Here is an 18,735-nt window from a genome sequence, read left to right on the forward strand (position 1 = left end):
GGTGTTTTTAGTTTTCTTCAGGAGGCGAGCCTCCTTTCACTTTTATAAATAATTGATGTTTTATAAACTATTCTTTTATTATTTTCAGTGTTTTATTCCTACTAACATATATTAACTTTATTATGAATATGTACTTTTTATTTTGCAGTGCGTTTTACTTTGTCGTCCGGCGTCATATGACCCTGGCAGTTGCCCCGCCAGATTTTAATTATTTGCAATCAATCAATCAATCTCTCTCTCTCTCTCTCTCTCTCTCCCCTTATATATATATATATATATATATATATATATATCTGTGTGTGTGTGTGTGTGTGTGTGTGTGTGTGTGTGTGTGTGTGTGGTGGTGTGAAGGATGTAGGTGGTTGGTTATTAACCCATGGAGATGAAGTAAGAACCAGATGAAAAGAATATTTTGAAAGCCTGATGAATGGGAATAGAGAGAGCAGAGTAGCTGTAAACATGATTGGTTTTGGGGGTGTACAGAGAAGGAATGCAGTGTCAGGAGAAGTGACACTCGCACAGGTGAAGAGTGCTGTGAAGCGGCTGAAAAATGGGAAACCAGCTGGGATTGATGAGGTGTATGCAGAGATGCTTAAATGTAGTGGACAGAGTAGAATGAAGTGCTTGTTGGAGATACGTAAGAAGGCATGGAGGAGTGAAACTGTGCCTGCAAAGTGGGAGAAGGCTGTGATTGTACCCTTGTACAAAAATAAAGGTGAATGAAGTGAGTGCAAGAATTATCGTGGCATAAGTTTATTGAGTGTGGTTGGGAAGGTATATGGAAGAATTATCATAAAGATAAAGAGGATGGAGGGTGAGAGACTGACGAAGAGAGTGTATGTGAGTGAGGTGGAGGGGGGAAGAGGGAGGGGGAGGCCGAGGATGAGGTGGAGGGATGGGGTGGAGAGGTATATGAGAGAGGGGGGTGTGAGTTGGGAGGGGCAGTGAAATGGCGGGGGACAGGGCGACTTGGAGGCGATTTGTTTGTGGCCACCCCAAACGGGATTGAGGCGTCTGGCAATAGATAGATAGATAGATCATAAAGTAAGAGAGATACCGGAAGTCCTAGTGAGTGATGAACAGGGTGACTTTAGGAGTGGCAGAGAACGTGTGGACCAAATATTTGCAGTGAGACAGATAGTCGAGATGGCTTGTGAGAAGGACAATAAGATGTGTATGGCATTCATTGATCAACAAAAAGCATTTGGCGAAATGGACAGAGAGGGATTTTGGAAAGTTTTCAGCATGTGCGATGTAAAAGATAAGCTGCTAGGTGCTGTCAAGAGTTTTTATGATGGTAGTGAAGCATGTGTAAGGGTTAATGGGCATTTAAGTGAATGGTTCACGATCGGTGTGGGCTTGCGACAAGGTTGATGTCCCAATGGTTGTTCAATATATATATGGATGGGGTGATAAGAGAAGTAAAAACACGATTAATGGAGAGAGGGATGGCGTTGGTAATAAATGGTGATGGATGGATTGTCTCAAATTTGTTGTGTGCTGATGATGCAGTACTGCTCGCAAGTACGGGACAAGAACCTGGTAGGCTAGTGCAGAGTTTTTCTGATGTCTGTAAGCGTCGTGCCTTGACAGTAAATGTAGAAAAGAGTAAAGTGATAGTAAGAAGGTGACTCCCAGTGCGATGTATCAGTGAATGGAGAGAGACTGGCATTGATAAGAGAGTTCAAATACGTGGGTACAGGGACAGAAAAGAGGAAAATGTGCAAAAGAAGTTGAAAGTAGAGTGACACAAGGAACAAAAGTAGCTGGTGCAATGAAGGCCTTGATAAAAAACAGAGGCTTGAGTGTTGTAGCTGCACGAGGCTTACATGAGGGAGTGTTAGTGCCAACTTTAACATATGTATGTAAGACTATGGTGTGGCATGAAAATAAAAAGTCAAGAGTAAGAGCAGTGGAGATTGGACTGCTGAGGTATGTATGTGGAGGACAAAGGGTGGATAGGATACGAAATAATGTGATTTGTGAAAGATGTGGAGAGAGGAAGTCGGTGGACACCAGAATCAAAGAGAGTGTACTGAGATGTATGGTCATGTGGAGAGAATGGATAACAATAGAGTGGTGAAAAAGATATATCTGAGCAAATTCGAAGGAGGGAGGAGGTGAGTTAGGCCAAGGAGAAGGTGGAGAGATATGGTGCATGAATGTGTGAGGAAGAGAGGTTCGGAAGTCGGTGAGCCTAGGGAACTGACAGGAGATCGAGCTGGCTGGATGTATGTTGTGAGGAGAAGTGCATGATAAGAGATTTGGGAACCCCTTTTTAACATGGCCACATCTGGACTGACTCCATTGGATATAATTATGTGAAGCTACAGAACGTGGTGAATGTTTTTGGCGTATCCGATAGAGCCAGGATTCCAGGGGCTTGAATTATGAATGAATGGAAGTGTGGCCTATTGGATGGGGCAAATTTGGGCTGTCTGGACATTGCTACTCCCTACCCTGCCCTAGGGTGGGAAAGAAGGTCCGGATAATGATGGTGATGATGATGATCATATATATATATATATATATATATATATATATATATATATATATATATTTATATATATATATACATAGTGTATATAAACATATACATATATATGTATATATATATATATATATATATATATATATATATTTCATTCACTCAGTGCCAGACGCCAGGTATCCCAAACGAGGTGGCCAACGGCTTAGAGTTAATTGTTTTACAGGGAGGGGACTAATCCTCTACCAACCCCACTTGACACATAGGGATGCCAACAGCATCTGGTGTTCCCAGGCGGTCACCCATCCAAGTACTAACCAGACCCAACGTTGCTTAACTTCGCTGATCGGACGGGAAGCGGTGTACTCAACGTGGTATATATATATATATATACCACGTTGAGTACACCGCTTCCCATCCGATCAGCGAAGTTAAGCAACGTTGGGTCTGGTTAGTACTCGGATGGGTGACCGCCTGGGAACACCAGATGCTGTTGGCATCCCTATGTGTCAAGTATGGTTGGTAGAGGATTAGTGCCCCTTACTGTAAAACAATTAACTCTAAGCCATTCGGCACCTCGTTTGGGATACATGGCGTCTGGCAATGAATGAATGAAATATATATATATATATATATATATATATATATATATATATATATATATATATATATATATATATCTGTATATATATGTATATGTTTATATACTGTATGTATGTATGAATATATATATATATATATATATATATATATATATATATATATATATATATATATATATATATATATTGCCAGACGCTTCAATCCCGTTTGGGGTGGCCACAAACAAAACGCCTCCACGTCGCCCTGTCCCCCGCCATTTCACTGTCCTGCTCCCAACTCACGCCCCCCCTCTCTCATATACCTCTCCACCCCATCCCTCCATCTCATCCTTGGCCTCCCCTCCCTCTTCCCCCCTCCACCTCACTCACATACACTCTCTTCGTCAGTCTTTCACCCTCCATCCTCTCCACATGGCCAAACCACCTCAGTGTGTTCCTCATAACGCTTCCTATCACATCCACATCGCTCCTTTATATCCTCATTCGTCAGCCTGTCTCTCCATGTGACTCCACAGGCTCCTCTTAAATAACTCATTTCCACTGCTCTCACTCTTGACTTGTGTTTTCCAACAACGTTCAAGCTTCAGTTCCATACGTTAGAGTTGGTATCACAATACTGTCATGTAGTAACTTTTTCACATCCATGCTCACTTCCCTGTTTCTTATCACTGCTTTCAAAGAACCAGCAACCTTTCTTCCCTGCTGTACCCTTTCAAGCACTTCACCTTCCCAACCTCCATCCTTATTCATCACACTACCCAAGTACTTAAACGTACTCACATTTTCCAATTCCTCATCATCCAACCTCGCTGTACATTCACTGACTTCACCTCTCTCAAAGACCATCACTTTACTCTTCCCTACATTCACCTTTAGATTCCGTTTCTTAGACACTCTCCCAAACTTATCCACCAAGCCTTGCAGCTCCCCTTTATCTTAAACACAGTATCATCTGCAAACAACAGTACAGGGAGTTTCCAAACACTATCCTCTCTCACCAGGGCCACTCCAACATCCACTACCCTACCTTGTACCTCTTTTATTACCCCATCCATGTACAGATTGAACAACCATGGAGACATGACACATCCCTGTTTTAACCCAACCTTCAAAGAGAAAAATTCACTTAGTTCACCATCCACACGCACTGCAACCTTAGCACCATCATACATTCTCTTCACAGCATTCAACAACTTCCCATCTACTCCATATATTCTTAATACTTTCCACAATCCTTGTCTATCCACCCTGTCATATGCTTTCTCCAAATCCATGAAAGCCGCATACAACTTCTTTCCCTTCTCTAGAAACTTTTCCACTAAAGATCTAAGAATGAATATCTGATCTACACAACCTCTTCCCTTCCTAAAGCCTCCCTGTTCTTCTTCAACTAATTCCTCTGTTCTTTCTCTAACTCTGTCAATAAGTATCCTACCATACACTTTTCCTATTATACTAAGAAGACAAATGCCCCTATGATTACCACACACTTCTTTTTCCCCTTTCCCTTTGTACAAGGAAATAATTATTCCCGACTTCCAATCCTCCGGGACTCTACCTTCCTCCCAGGCCAATCTACACATCTTCCACATCCATTCTACTACAATCTCTCCCCCATGCTTCAGCATTTCACCACACACTCCATCAATTCCTGGGGCTTTCCCCAATTTAACTTTCTTCATTGCTTCCACAACTTCTATCCTACTGATTTCTTCCTGTCTTCTCACCTCCCTCCTTCTCCCAGCCATTCCCCAGCCACTTATATTCGCATTACTTCCATCCTGGATGTTCAACAATTCCTTAAAGTGTTCTCTCCATCTGCTCAATTTTTCTCCCTTCTCCACTAGTAATCTACCCTTTTTTATCTTTCACTCCCCTGCTAACCTCACTTCCACCCTTTCTTAGTCTCATCACCTCTTTTCAGAACATTCTCGTACAGTCCCTCCACTTTACACTCAAATTCCTTCCAAATTCCTCATCCACTCTCTTCTTACTCTCTCTTACTACTCTTTTCACCTCTCTTTCTACATATAACTCTCTCTTCCGCCTCTCAACTTCTTCCACGCCCCTATTTCTCATCCATTCATTGTACGCTTTCTTCTTTTGTGCCACAGCCTGTCTCACCTCTTCAGTCCGCCACGCTGTTCCTTGCACCCCCTTCCGTCTTCTCTTCCTCCCACACACCACATCACATGCTGCACATATTTCTTCTGTAAATATCCTGCACACACCTTCCACGTTCCCCATCTGCTCCAATTCATATTTGCCCAATCGTTCCTCCACTTCTCTCTTATACTCTGCCTTTTTCTCATCCTCTTGTAACCTTTCCACATTCCTTGCAACTACTCCTTCCTCTCGCCTTTCCCTTCTCCTATTTCTCCATCTTACTTGGATCCTAATTCTGACCACCACCAAATAGTGGTCAGAAAGTCCACTCCCCCAACCTCTATAAGCTCTTGCATCCATTACATATCTTCGCATCCTTTCATCCACACACACATAATCAATCATTGCCTTCCTTTCGTTCGGTTCACCACCCACCCTTCTCATCACTCGCCATGTATACCTGTGGATCATTTTATGCCTGAAGAGGGTATTGGTTATCACCAGCCCCCTCCCAGCACAAATGTCCACTAACGCACTGCCATTCTCATCTATCTCAGCAGGCACACCCCACACTCACCAAAACTATATATATATATATATATATATATATATATATATATATATATATATATATTAATACAGCTAAAGGCATGTCCGGAAAGTGGGATTGCCAGGATACTGGGACAATGCCTCCTGGACTGGTACTTATGAACCCTAACCCAACCTAACTCAGCAAACCACCTATATAGCTCCCTACCGGACGTGCATAGCATCTATTTAAGACCCTATTGACACAAGTAAGGGACAGATAGCATGAAATAAATTAAAAGAAACCAGGGAATGAGATTTAGAGGTGAGTATGGAAAATATTTAGCAGTATACTTAAACACGTTCGTGACTCACAATGAATAACTAGCCTCCTCTCAGACTCTGACAGTAATAAGGTGCACATGAAGCACCTACTGTACTCCAGTGTTGCATTGCACTTAATCCTTTGCACTATGAATTCTAATTTCTTAACACTACATTTTTTTCTTACTTGCACTGCTCTTGAAACTCAACACTGTTTCACTCTGCACTTAATCCTTTGCACCCTGAATTCTAATGTGTTAACACTGTACATTATGTTTTTTACACTGCACAGCACTGTAAATTCCCGCGTGGTCTAGTGGCGAGCTTTTGCTGTTTATTCGCTGTCAGAGTCTGAGAGTAGGTATTGCAGGTGGGCAAGGGGTGTGTCGCTGGGACGTGTTGATGGATTAGCCATTGCAGACGACTCTGAAGATAGGCGCAAACTCACGTCCAGTGGCAACTCCACAGTGATCGATGTGCTGGGCTGTGGCTCAGAGGTGGAAGGCCTGTCTTGGGGAGGCAGTGGTGTGGAGCCAGGGCTAGGCATGGCAGGGGTCACCAGCCTGAAAAAGGTGTCAATGGTTGATTAATGTAAGGAACGGCAATTCTGGCGATTGGTGATGCGCTGCCTGAAAGTGTGCACTTCCTTAACAAGTCCCAGGGGTCCCATCTCCATGTTGCAGTCTGGGTGTTTTAGGTAGTCAAGAACGAACTCGACATGCTCCTGCAGTGCGCTCAGCTTGGGGATGGCTGGGGTACTGGCGCACTGAGAGGAGTCCGCATTATCATCGCTGTCCTCATCGGAATCTTCAAGCTGGGTACTTGTACTGGCAACTGAAGATGCAATCTTACCCAGGATTGCCCTCATCATCCAACCACTCATGCACTTTGTTCACATCAACATTGTCGCCAGCCACACAAAGATGTGCATGGAAGTCATCCATGTCAAAACCTAGAAAGTCGTGCACCACATTGGCTCCAAGAAGCAGACGAGACCAACCATTTTCCAGAGTTTTGACAGAGACTTCCCTCCATGCACTGGCCCAGCTGTAGGTGGCTAACTTGGTGTTGCAGCAGCGAAGGTTTTCCAAAGTTTGCTGGCCTCACGTGTCCCATCCCTCCCTGCGCTCGTCCTCATCCTCGAGAACAACCATCACCTCGTCCAGGAACTTCTGACAGTACAGCCTCTTCGTTGCCACGATCACTCTTTGGTCCATTGGTTGGATGAAAGCAGTCGTACTAGGTGGCAAAAACAAGCACCTAACGCGCCATTCTCAACCACCAACTCTTTGTCGGATGGATGAGCAGGTGCATTGTCCAGAAGAAGGAGGGCCTTTACCTGGCCGTGCGATGTGTTCGTCTGATAGTGGATGACCTCCCTGACGAAGTGCTGGTGAAACCAGTCTTTGAAGATCTTGCTGGGAACCAAACCTTCACAGAATGGTACCACACGACAGAAAGGACATCCATCACCCCACGAAGGCACTGAGGCTGCTTTGCACGGTCAACAATAACGGGCTTGAGCCGGTGCATGCCTTTAGCCAGGTACACGCTTCTCCATCTCCTCTGCTAGAGTGTTCATTGGCAGCGAGCAATAGAACAGACCAGTTTCATCAGCACTGTAGACTTGACTGAGAGTGAGGCCCTCCTTGTCAATCAAACCCTTCACTTTCTGCCAAAACTCCTCTACTCCCTCCTCGGCGTTCAGAGCTTTGCCATGGGCCTTACAGTTGGTATGTCCATGTTGTAACTTGAAAGTGAAGAGCCAACCCTCGAATGCCTTGAAGTCTGGGATGTCGTGCAACCTTGCAAACTTCTCAGGGCCAGCCTTCAACTCCATACCATGCACCAGCACACCAGCAGCATGTTGTCATCAGTACCAAGTCAACATGGAGCGGTTGATTTCTGCAAACTGGGGAGTGTACATTGGAGTGTTTTTTTTTTTTTTTTTTTCAGATATTTGCCCCACAAAGAGGTGGGGACACGGGCAAACATAAGAGCCCATCAGAGATGGGCATAAAAAGAAAAGCAGATAAGGGCAGGAAAAAAAAATAAAAAAATAAATAAATAAAATAAAAATTAAAATAAAAAAAAATAAAACAAAAATAAAAAGCTGGGGGACAGCCAACAAAGGTCCCAGAAAAGGCAGCAGACATGGCAAGGGCAAGGCAACAGATGGCACGGATGGAAACAAGTTAAGATAGGAGCCTGGTGATGATATAATTAACCAATGCAGCACGAGGTGGATCACAGGCGATACCTGCACGGATACGTTCCTCTTGAGATGGTAGGAGGGAGTTAGAGATGTACACCTCACATAGATCATCATGCAACTGCTGGTAGATAGATGGCAGTGCATCGAGATCGTTGACAGGTCTTGTGAGGTCGCACAAAAGCTCCTCGAGGTACAGTCACCAAACTTTCCACCTGGGCCACCTGGCCGCGAGAGGGAGCTGGCAACAGTGTGTCTGTTCGTGTGCTCGACCAAAGTTCGAATCCTCAACTCTCTTCGTCCGTAGTGAACCTCCGTCAGTGTCAGAGTTCATCCCATAGATGGCTGGGTACGGAGTTGGGTGGGGAGAAAAATGTGTCAGGAGTAAGGCGGCTCTCCCATCGGCTCAGCCAGTTGCATGAAACTGGTCGCACGGAAAAATGTTGTGTGCCACAAGTCGCGCTGACTAAGGCCAAATAAATATGACTATATTAATTTTATAATAAGATAATATATATATTATGATATAAATAAATACTATTATATATAATACAATAATACAGTATATATTATACTATACTTATCTGGCCCTGGTCCGTGCAACCTGTAGCACACAGCAATAATTCCATGCGACCGGTTTCCTGCAACTGGTGGAGCCGGTGGGAGAGCTGCTTAAGGGGGGAGCTTGGCATAGTGAAGACCAGGGCAGGCGCCGGACGGGGGGGGGGGGGGTTACGTTATTTATACCGCCAGTGATAATAAATGCAGAATTGGTTTTTGAGATCCATTAACATTCTACTACATATTTGCATTCTTAACTAAACATTTTAATTTCTTTGTTGTTTTTACATTGTTACCATAACATGTTAATGCACGATATATATACTGGAATCACTCCAAGCCTTTCTCTCTCTCACCCTCTCCTTATATCAGTAATTCCATATCATAGGGTTATCACTTGATACCATTATCAGTATAGGCTGAAGAGGTATGCATTTTTTTTTTTTTTTACCTAACATCTACGTCCAGTTGCAAGTAAGATTACCACATCATGAATGACACTGACAAGTAAACATTAGAATGATGTTCGGACACTGTTAACGGTTGCTTATTTCCTCATTGGTAGTCCTTCAAGTATTTTTCTGTGTTCTATGGTGCACCGCGAAGAGGTAAGAAGTTAAAATACTGTCACTTCAACAGACAGAGTTTATGAATATTGTAGTCGAATGTGGCTATTATATCAGCTATGATAATGACTTACCGTATCATATTTCATATGACTGTGGTCATTACAGCACACCTTTATAGTCCATTCATCTAAGAAATGATTGAATTACACATTACAAGGATAGCTGACTGTGAGCAGTGCCGCTTACGTGTGAGGTCACACATTTGCCTCCGACATCTACGGTTCCTATCTCTCCTACTTAGTTTAATTTAATATCCGCCCAATGAGTAATCCTGTAACGATTAATGACCTAACTTACGTAATTATATCTCGGATCATGAATGGTATTTCAATAGGTTTAATCGAGACCGGCACAGGACTGGCGAAATGCAAAACGAACCGTCAGACACCTGTATCTATTTTTCTACCATTAGGGCCAATCACACGACGGTTCTTCCCCCAGTATTTAGCGGACAATTTTTAGCCATGGGTTTATCATGAAATAATGAAAAAGAATACGTTCATAAATATACAATACATGTAACTATGCAGTCTTTTAGATTATTTTACTTATTGTTTTCAATACTCGCATTATCCAGTACTTTCAAGAAGTTCCTTTGAAATTCTATCGGCTAAAAATTGTCGACTGAATATTGGGATGAACTCTGACTGACGTTCACAACGGAAGACGAGAGCTGATGATCCGAACATTCGTCAAGCATGTACCCTACACACAAACAAACAGATACACTGTTGCCAACACCCGTTACCCACCTCTCACGGCTAGGTGGCCTAGGTGGAAAGTTTGGCGACTGTACGTATCCATGCAGGAATCGAGGCTGGCATTATCAAAGGGTGGAATCAGGGTCTCAATTCGCCGGGCAACGGTGGAAGGATCAGGTTTGACCTTGCTCTTCTTATTCTTGTTCTTCTTTTTCTTCTCCTTGGGTGGAGGGGGAGAAGAAGAGAGAGCAACGGCAGTAGACTGTGGTGAGGATGGAGGAGGTGCCTCCACAACATCAGGAGCAGATAGAGAGGACAAGGAGGGCGGCTCTGCCACATCCAGATGTACGGAAGGGACGGGAGAAGATGGCCGCTCCTTCTCAGCTCCTGACGAAGGAAGGTGAACCTCTACGACAGTCTCCTGGGGTGAAAGATCGAGCTCCATGGCCTGAGACGGTTCCGGATCGGTGATCTGAGGGGCAGTCGTGACGGCGCCAGTCGCTCTGTTGAGGGGGGCATCTAAACACAGCCGTTTCCGTGGTGTCGTGCGGGGTGGTGTTGGCTGCTGACACCAAGCCTGACGCTTCTGATGAGGGGGGAGACGTGTATCGCGAGCAAAGCTTCGGGGAATGGCAAGGCGTGGAAGGCCGTTCTCCTCAAAGATTTGAGGGAGGAGAACAGCCAAAACCGCCTTGTCACCCCCACTAAAAGCTTCGCCAGTCGCGATACACATCACAACAAGTGTGTTAGTGTGAGCAGCACTTCCAGGACCCCTCGGCCGACGCCTCAGGGACGTGGGGCGCCGCCGTGCATAGGCAGAGCCCTGCACAGCAACGCCCCCCGGCAAAGAGACATCCCTGGCTTCGGGACCCTTGGCAGCCTGAACAACACTAAACTCCACCGTCTCCCCATCGCCAAGTGAGCACTGGGAATGCCATGAATTTGGTGCAACGATCGCCGAAACGTGAACGAAAACATCAGCACCAGTATCCTGGCGCTTGATGAATCCGTAACACGCTCTCATGCTGAACCAATTCACAGTTCCCTGGATGGTAGTGGCTCCTGGCGGCTCTGATCTGCTGCTAGGCGCCCCCCTCAACGGGTCGCGGATGTGAGCAGATGAAGCTGAAGTCTCGGTTACCTCGGGCATGGTGGCGACTGGCCAGGCCAAGCAGTGAGAGTGTTAATGTGGAGTGGTTGATTTCTGCAAACCGGGGAGTGTACATAACCTTCCTCTCCATGTTGTGTTTGATCTTCGATGCGAAGTCAGCCATGTACCGGGTGAGAGTGTCCCGGGATTTCTTGATATCAAAGAAGGTAGAGCAGGCCAGGTTAAATTCATGGAGGATGCGAGATGTCAATCATCCTGCGTCCACCTTCTCCAATATCTCCCTCTTCTTCTCCAGAGTCAGAAATACTCGTTTTCCCTTCTCGGGCGGCCCTGTTGAGGGGGGTCACCTTGACATGGTGGCAGGGCTTGAAGCGTGGCTGGCAGTGCCACCTACTTGGGAGGCATGCCTACCTTTGTAGGGCTCGGTATTTGTCAGCCCCATGGACCAAGCATCCCCTGCATCACTGGTGGAGGAGGCCTGCTGGTGATGTTAGTCCCTGGACATTTACCATCTAGGGAGGGACTGTTGCCTCCCCACATGTTTGCCGTGCGTGGCGTCCCATAATGCAGGGAGACAGGAGTCCTGGGGGTTGAGCGATGCTGCACAATGCGCCCTGCAGCTAGCAATACACCTCTTTGGTCCTTGATTTTGGCTAGACGGGCGGCCTGGTTGGGCCCGACCAGGTCAATCAGCTGGTCATGCGTACTGTTTGTGAAAATGAACCTCGCGCACCCCCTACTCCGACTGTTTCTGCCCCCACTTTGGTGGCTGATGACTTGCACACTTCTGTGGTGGTGGCAGACAACCACATTGACCAGACTCCTCCTGTAGTAGCCAGTATGTCCGAGGCTCCATCTGTACCTGGCAAACGTCACCATTGTTCATCAGAGTCCTCTGAATGTGAAGACCGGCCAGCTAAGGTCTCTGTTGTTGACCCTTCTCTCGACACCTCTCCTGTTCCCTCTGTCCAGCAGGCTGAGGGATCTAACCAGTTGACATCTGAAGCTGATGTTTCGGCTCTGATCAAGTCCCCAACCGGGGATGTTGTTGGACAGCTCGTAGGTGCTTCAGATCTGCAGGATAGGATGGCCTCCTCAAATGATTTGAGTCCTGTGGACTCTACTTCCACACCTGGGGCTTCTGGTGGGAGCACTGGCCACCCTACACCTTCAAAAACAGCCTCCAAGCCACCTTCCAAACAAACTGGTATGCCCACTCCAAGAAGGAGTGTTGTAAAACTTACTTCCTCAGCCTCTCGTTTACCCACGGATGTTCGACAGAGGGTGCGGGTTTCTGGTGCTGCCCAGGCTCCTGACAAGGGCCTTCATAAGCATCAGTCGAAACCCGCTCGTTTGTCAGGTGTACAGTCCCGTACTTAATCATCATTCCTTCATTATGGGTTCCATCATCTAGTGAAACTGTCGGGGTTTACATGCCTACTATGAGGAATTGTGTCATCTGGTTTCTCAATTTACTCCTCTGTGCATGTGTATCCAGGAGACCATGGTAGGTAATACTGTTCCTTCCAGTCCTTCTGGTTACCATGCCTTTTTTTCTGATCCTGCCAGGCCAAGGTCATCATGCAGGTGCTCCTGTCTTCCTTTGCAAGGATATTCCTTACCCTCATGTGGACATCTCCACTCCCCTGCAGGCTGTCGCTGTCCGGATGTTTTTACGTCAGCAGTACACAGTTTGCAGTCTTTATCTTCCTCCTAGTGCTACTGTTGAAAGGGCAGATCTGGAATGCCTTATTCATGACCTTCCTTCTCCCTTTGTGTTACTAGGAAATATGAATGCTCACCATTCGCTATAGGGAAACAGTGATGCCAACCCTCGGGGTGTAATGCTGGCCTCTTTAGTGGAAGATGAGGAGTTAGGCATTTTCAATCCCAATAAAATGACTTATTTCCATAGTCAGACTGGAACTTTTACTGCCATTGATTTGTCTTTATGCTCAGCTGATGCTGTTTTAGATTTTACCTGGGATGTGTTGCCAGACCTGTATGGTAGCGACCATTTTCCATTACTTTTAACTTCTAGTGCTGGTGGACCTCAGCCATGTCTTTGTTGCTGGCTTCTGGATAAGGCTGACTGGCCAAGTTTCAGGGAATTAAGTTTCATTTCCCCTTCTGTCAATGAGTTTGGTTGTTTTACTGAGGCTGTGTCATATTTCAATACCGTGTTGCACTCAGCAGCCTTGTTATCTATTCCAAAAACGAAGGGTCAATTTCCTACACGTCCAGTTCCTTGGTGGAACTCTGTGTGCAGTTCCGCAGTGAGAGCCAAACGAGTCACCTTCTCTCGACTTCGTCGACACCGTGGGGATCCTCAGTACTTGGTGGCGTTTCAGAGTGCACGAGCTCATATGAGGCGGGTTTTAAAGGAGGCCAGGCATTCATCCTGGAAGGGTTATGTTTCCTCCATCAATTCGAGGACTACCATCACCCAGATGTGGAACCGGGTAAGGAAAATTTCAGGAAAATTTTACTGTCCCCTCCCCTCCTGTTTTATCTGCAGCAGGTGGAACTGTGGCTGATCCACTTGCTGTTGCCGAGTTGCTTGCTGATCATTTTGCCAGTGTGTCAAAGAAGGATGCAGATACGCCTTCGGCTTGCCCCTGTTGGCGCCTAGAGTATCTTGGTCTCAGTTTTGCCTCTGCTGGAGGAGAGCCTTACAATGTTTCATTTTCAATTTCTGAACTCTAGGCAGCTCTATTGCAGTGCCATGATTCCTGTACTGGTTATGATGATATTCCTTATGCCTTTTTACGTCACCTGTCTGATGAGTCCCTGTTGTTTTTGCTTTCACTGTTTAATAAGATGTGGTGTTCTGAGGAGTTTTCAGCTTGTTGGGGTGTTACTGTAGTTATCCCCATCCCCAAACCAGGTAAGGACCACCTACAGGTGACGAATTCTAGGCCTATTTCTTTGATGTCTTGTATATGTAAAGTTTTGGAAATGATGGTCAATGTTAGACTTGTGTGGTTTTTAGAGAGAGGTGACTTCTTATCCCCTGCCCAGTATGGTTTTCGAAAAATGCGATCTACCTCTGATGCACTACTGTCCTTGGAATCTTCTGTCATTGAGGATTTCTTCTCTAACCAACACCAGGTCAGGATCTTCTTCGATCTGGAGAAGGCATATGACACTGCATGGCGTCATGGTATTTTACTCTCTCTTCATGAGTTTGGTCTTCATGGACGCTTGCCTATTTTTATTCAACAGTTTTTATCTAACCGAATTTTAAGGGTGTGAGTGGGAGGAGTGCTTTCTATTGCCTGAGCACTAGAGGATGGAGTACCACAGGGGAGTATCATTAGTGTTACTCTGTTTGCTGTAGCCATTAACAGTGTCATCAGTGTACTTCCTGACGGTGTACGAGGATTACTATATGTCGATGACCTCTCGATTTCCCGCACTGCGTCTAGAATGTCTCTGATAGAGAGGAAGTTGCAGCTGGCTCTCAATCGAATTTCTGACTGGGCAGAAACTCGCTGTTTCCATTTTTCTTCAACAAAGACAGTGGCTATGCATTTTTGTCATTTTCGAGGGGTTCACTCAGACCCTGACTTCTATCTCTATGGTAGGAGAATATCCTGTGTGGAAGAGATGCGGTTTCTGGGTCTTCTGTTTGATAGATGACTAACCTGGGTTCCTCATATTCGTTCTGTTAAGGCGGCTTGTCTTAAAGCTTTGAGTCTTTTGAAGGTTTTAGCTCATATCTCTTGGGGTGCTGACTGTCAGACCCTCCTCCTCTTGCATAGGTCTCTTATTCTTCCTAAACTTGAATATGGGTGTGAGGTCTACTCCTCTGCAACAGATGCCCGTTTCCGGCTGTTAAATTCTGTGCATCATGCTGGTGTGCATCTGGCAACCGAAACATTCAGATCATCCCCGATTCCAAGTTTATTGGTGGATGCTGGTGTACTCCCCTTGGATTTCCGACGCCAACTGCTAATAATGAAGTGTTGGTATCGTCTTCACCGCATTCCAGACTCAATTTCTTGTGCCATCGTCTCCCAGGATTCCCGATCTTCTGTTTTTGCCGCCCATCCTAATTTCTTAAAGCCATTTGGTTACAGGGTCCGGCCTGATATGTTAGCCGTCTCTGTTCCAAGACTGGCAATTTGTCCATATCGGATCCCAAGGGTGGGTTCTTGGCTGCTCCCTCGCGTGACATTCTGTAGGTCCGTTGTTGAAAAAAAGGGCTCACTTCCCTCTCAGGTGTCCCTTTCCCTCTTTTTAGAACATGCCTCCATTCATGAGGGTTCTGTCCCTGTCTATACTGACGGGTCTAAGATTAATACTGGAGTAGGATTTGGTGTTGTCTTCCCTTGCTTTAGTAGGGGTGGTAACCTTCTTGACTTTACTTCACTGTATACGGCAGAACTGACTGCAATTTTATATGCTGTTAAAATTATTTTCACTCTCCCCCAATCTTTTTTTGTTATTTTTAGTGATGTGCGTAATGCTCTGTCTGCACTGGAGTCTTTTAATTCATCCCATCCATTGGTTTTATCAATTTTAGAGTGGCTTTTTCTTCTTGGCCGTCATAGCCGCAGCATAGACTTCTGTTGGGTACCCGCACATGTTGGCGTTGTGGGCAGTGAGAGGCAGATACTTTAGTTAAAGCTGCATCTTCTTAACAGCCCCCAACTGACTACCCACTTCCTGCTTCTGATGTAACACCTTACGTGCGATACATAATTCGTACGTGTTGGCAGAGGCAGCGGGATGTTATCACAATAAACTAAAAGAAATCTTTCAGAGAGTGCATTCCTCACGATATATATATATATATATATATATATATATATATTAATCCCTCTACTTTCCGGACGCCCACTTTTTAGACATCCCCACTTACCGGCCATTGTGGGCCTGGACCATCGGAACCGAAAAATGGCCAAAAAAAGAAAAAAAAAATCCGAATTTTTTCCCACCCGTAATTTGAAATTGCCTTGCGGTGCCAAACAGCTGCTTACACCATGGCCCCTTCACCCCTTCCTTCCTCCCCCCTCCCCCCTTCCCTGTCAGGGTTGTCATTTGTTATTTTTCATTACCAAATGTGTGCCAATTTGGTAATGAAAAATTCGTTTGGTAATGAACCAGAATAATGCATTACCAAACTGATATTTCACATGTATGAGGATACACAGGATGGAGATGGTGGATTGTTTGCTTTCTCTGATTAATCTGCTACCCTACATAGCGTGAAAATAATCAACGTGCTGTTAATTATAAGGAGAGTGATTACATGTATTTCCACTTGTATATATAATTAGTGAAGAATAAATGCTAGCTTTACAAATTTGGTAATGAAAGGTTAAATTGGTAATGAAAGTTGAGGAGATTGGTAATGTGGCCGTTGCGATCTGGCAACTCTGTTTCTCCGACATCAACAGTTACTCCCTAACTTCGATTGTGAATAGATGCTTATTGCACTGGAAGCAACATGTGCTCGTTTTTTGTGAATAAACAGTGAATATACTGCAATACCTCGCCTCTAGACCACATGGGAATTTAAAGTGTTGTGCAGTGTTAAGAAATTTGAACTTAGAGTGCAAAGGATCAACTGTGGAATGCAAATTGGCAGTTTATCTGGCGGTTAGAACTGCAGTGGTGCAGTTAAGAACAATGTGCAGTGCTAAACAATTATAACTCACAGTGCAAAGAATTAAGTGCAGAACAACACTGGATTACTGTACGTGCTTCAAGAGCATTTTCACCACTGCCAAAACCTTAGAAAGGCAGCCACAAACGTGATGTAAGTACCCTGGCTGAGGTACAGTCACTTCTACTTCCTCATTCTTTGGTTCCTTTTCATTTATTTCATGCTTTATGTCCATTATTGGTGTGAATAAGGTCTTAAATAGGTTTAAATAGGTGCTATGCATGTCTAGGAGGGAGTTATTTAGGTGGCTTTCAAAGTAAGGCTGGGTTAGGGTCTCTAAGTACCAGTCCAGAAGGCTGGTGCCCACTATCCGGACAGGACCACTTTCCAGACGTGCCTTTGGCTCTATTACGTCGGATAGTGGAGGGATTACTTATATATATATATATATATATATATATATATATATATATATATATATATATATATAAGGGTATATCATGTAGTGGCCCCACTGGATGTTGGAGAGTGCGTCTGAGAACTTAGATGGGTTACTTTAATGCAAAACTCCAGCCTGCAACCACCCACACCCACAAGCATTTGGTGTGAAGGGGTTCTTACATGTGATAGCCTAAATCGATATTCGAGCCTCCAATAAATACATAGATTACTGCTAACAAACATAATCAAGTTATGTACAGAACATCATGTTTCTATTATTTTCTGTCACCAGATGTTTGTACTCTGATACGGAATATTTTGGCAGGCAAAAGGATAATCAACACGTTGACAACCTACTGAGTGTTTCAATTTCTTTCAGAATAAATATTATTCAGCTTGTGGTAACCTGAAAATAATACTATGTTTGATGATTGCCTGTGGAAGGCTTAGTGCTGTAATGACAGTAGGAATGACTTGTCATGTAGGGTACGTGTTTAACCCTCCCCCCACCCCCAAGACTCTCAACTCGGCTGACCTTGTTGGGTAGAAAATATACATACATTCATACTTTAATGATAGTTTTCTATGAACATGATTCTGAAGAATATGGTACAAGATAGGGTAAACAGAACCATTCATTCTGTTCTCCTTTTGTATGCACTCTCTTACCTTCATGTTAAATTTATATTCCTTCTCTGCCTACCTCACACCTCTCACAAACCAACTCCCATGTAACTAGCACTGCTGCTGTTATCCCCGTTCCTTCCCTTCCTCCCATCTCACCATTCGCCTCTCTGCCACCCTCTCCCCTCCTCATCCCTCCCCCTCTCCCGGCAACCGCACATATGGGACCTCGCTCTCTCCTACCTCTCCACCCACTCTCCTTCTCTTTTCCTCCACTTTCGCAACCATCCGTTCCCCAACTCTTTCATGACAATTCTCCATCTCCCCCCATGTCCTAATGGGTCACAAACTCAGACAAAATAAAATTTTATCTTGGAACGTATGGAGTGTCCATCGCCGCCTGGCTGACCTTTCTCATTATGCTACATCTCGTCACCTGTTATCTGCCTTCAGGAGGCTTCCCCTCACTCTCGTCGCCCCAGACCCCCACCCAGGCTTCGGGGATACCACTGCTATCGTACCCATTCTGGCCAAATCCTGGTTACATACGAATACATTCGTCACTCTGTTCCTCACACCCTTATTACCAAATCGCCTGCCTCTTCTCACTCCTCCCTCTTTCACTTCTTTCGCCTCACTGTAAACAATATCTCAGTATATATGTAATGTCTATATCAGTCTAACTGGGGTGACCCCACCACTTTACCTACTCACTGCTCTTCATGCATCCTCTACCTGGTCGATTTTAATGCCTCTCATCCGTCATTTGGCGGTTCCCGCGCTTCTCCTGCTGG

At 45.0% G+C, this 18,735-nt stretch overlaps 2 pseudogenes; one reads left to right on the top strand and one right to left on the bottom strand.

Annotated features, from left to right (window-relative positions):
• Positions 1-2,757: 2,757 nt before the first annotated feature.
• LOC145396274 (5S ribosomal RNA) lies at positions 2,758-2,876 on the bottom strand (annotated as a pseudogene).
• LOC145396273 (5S ribosomal RNA) lies at positions 2,869-2,987 on the top strand (annotated as a pseudogene).
• The last annotated feature ends 15,748 nt before the right edge of the window (positions 2,988-18,735 follow it).

Source organism: Coenobita brevimanus, chromosome 35 (genome assembly GCF_032717465.1).
Source record: "Coenobita brevimanus isolate Jiangsu-jjx chromosome 35, ASM3271746v2, whole genome shotgun sequence".
In the NCBI taxonomy this organism is placed as follows: domain Eukaryota; kingdom Metazoa; phylum Arthropoda; class Malacostraca; order Decapoda; family Coenobitidae; genus Coenobita; species Coenobita brevimanus.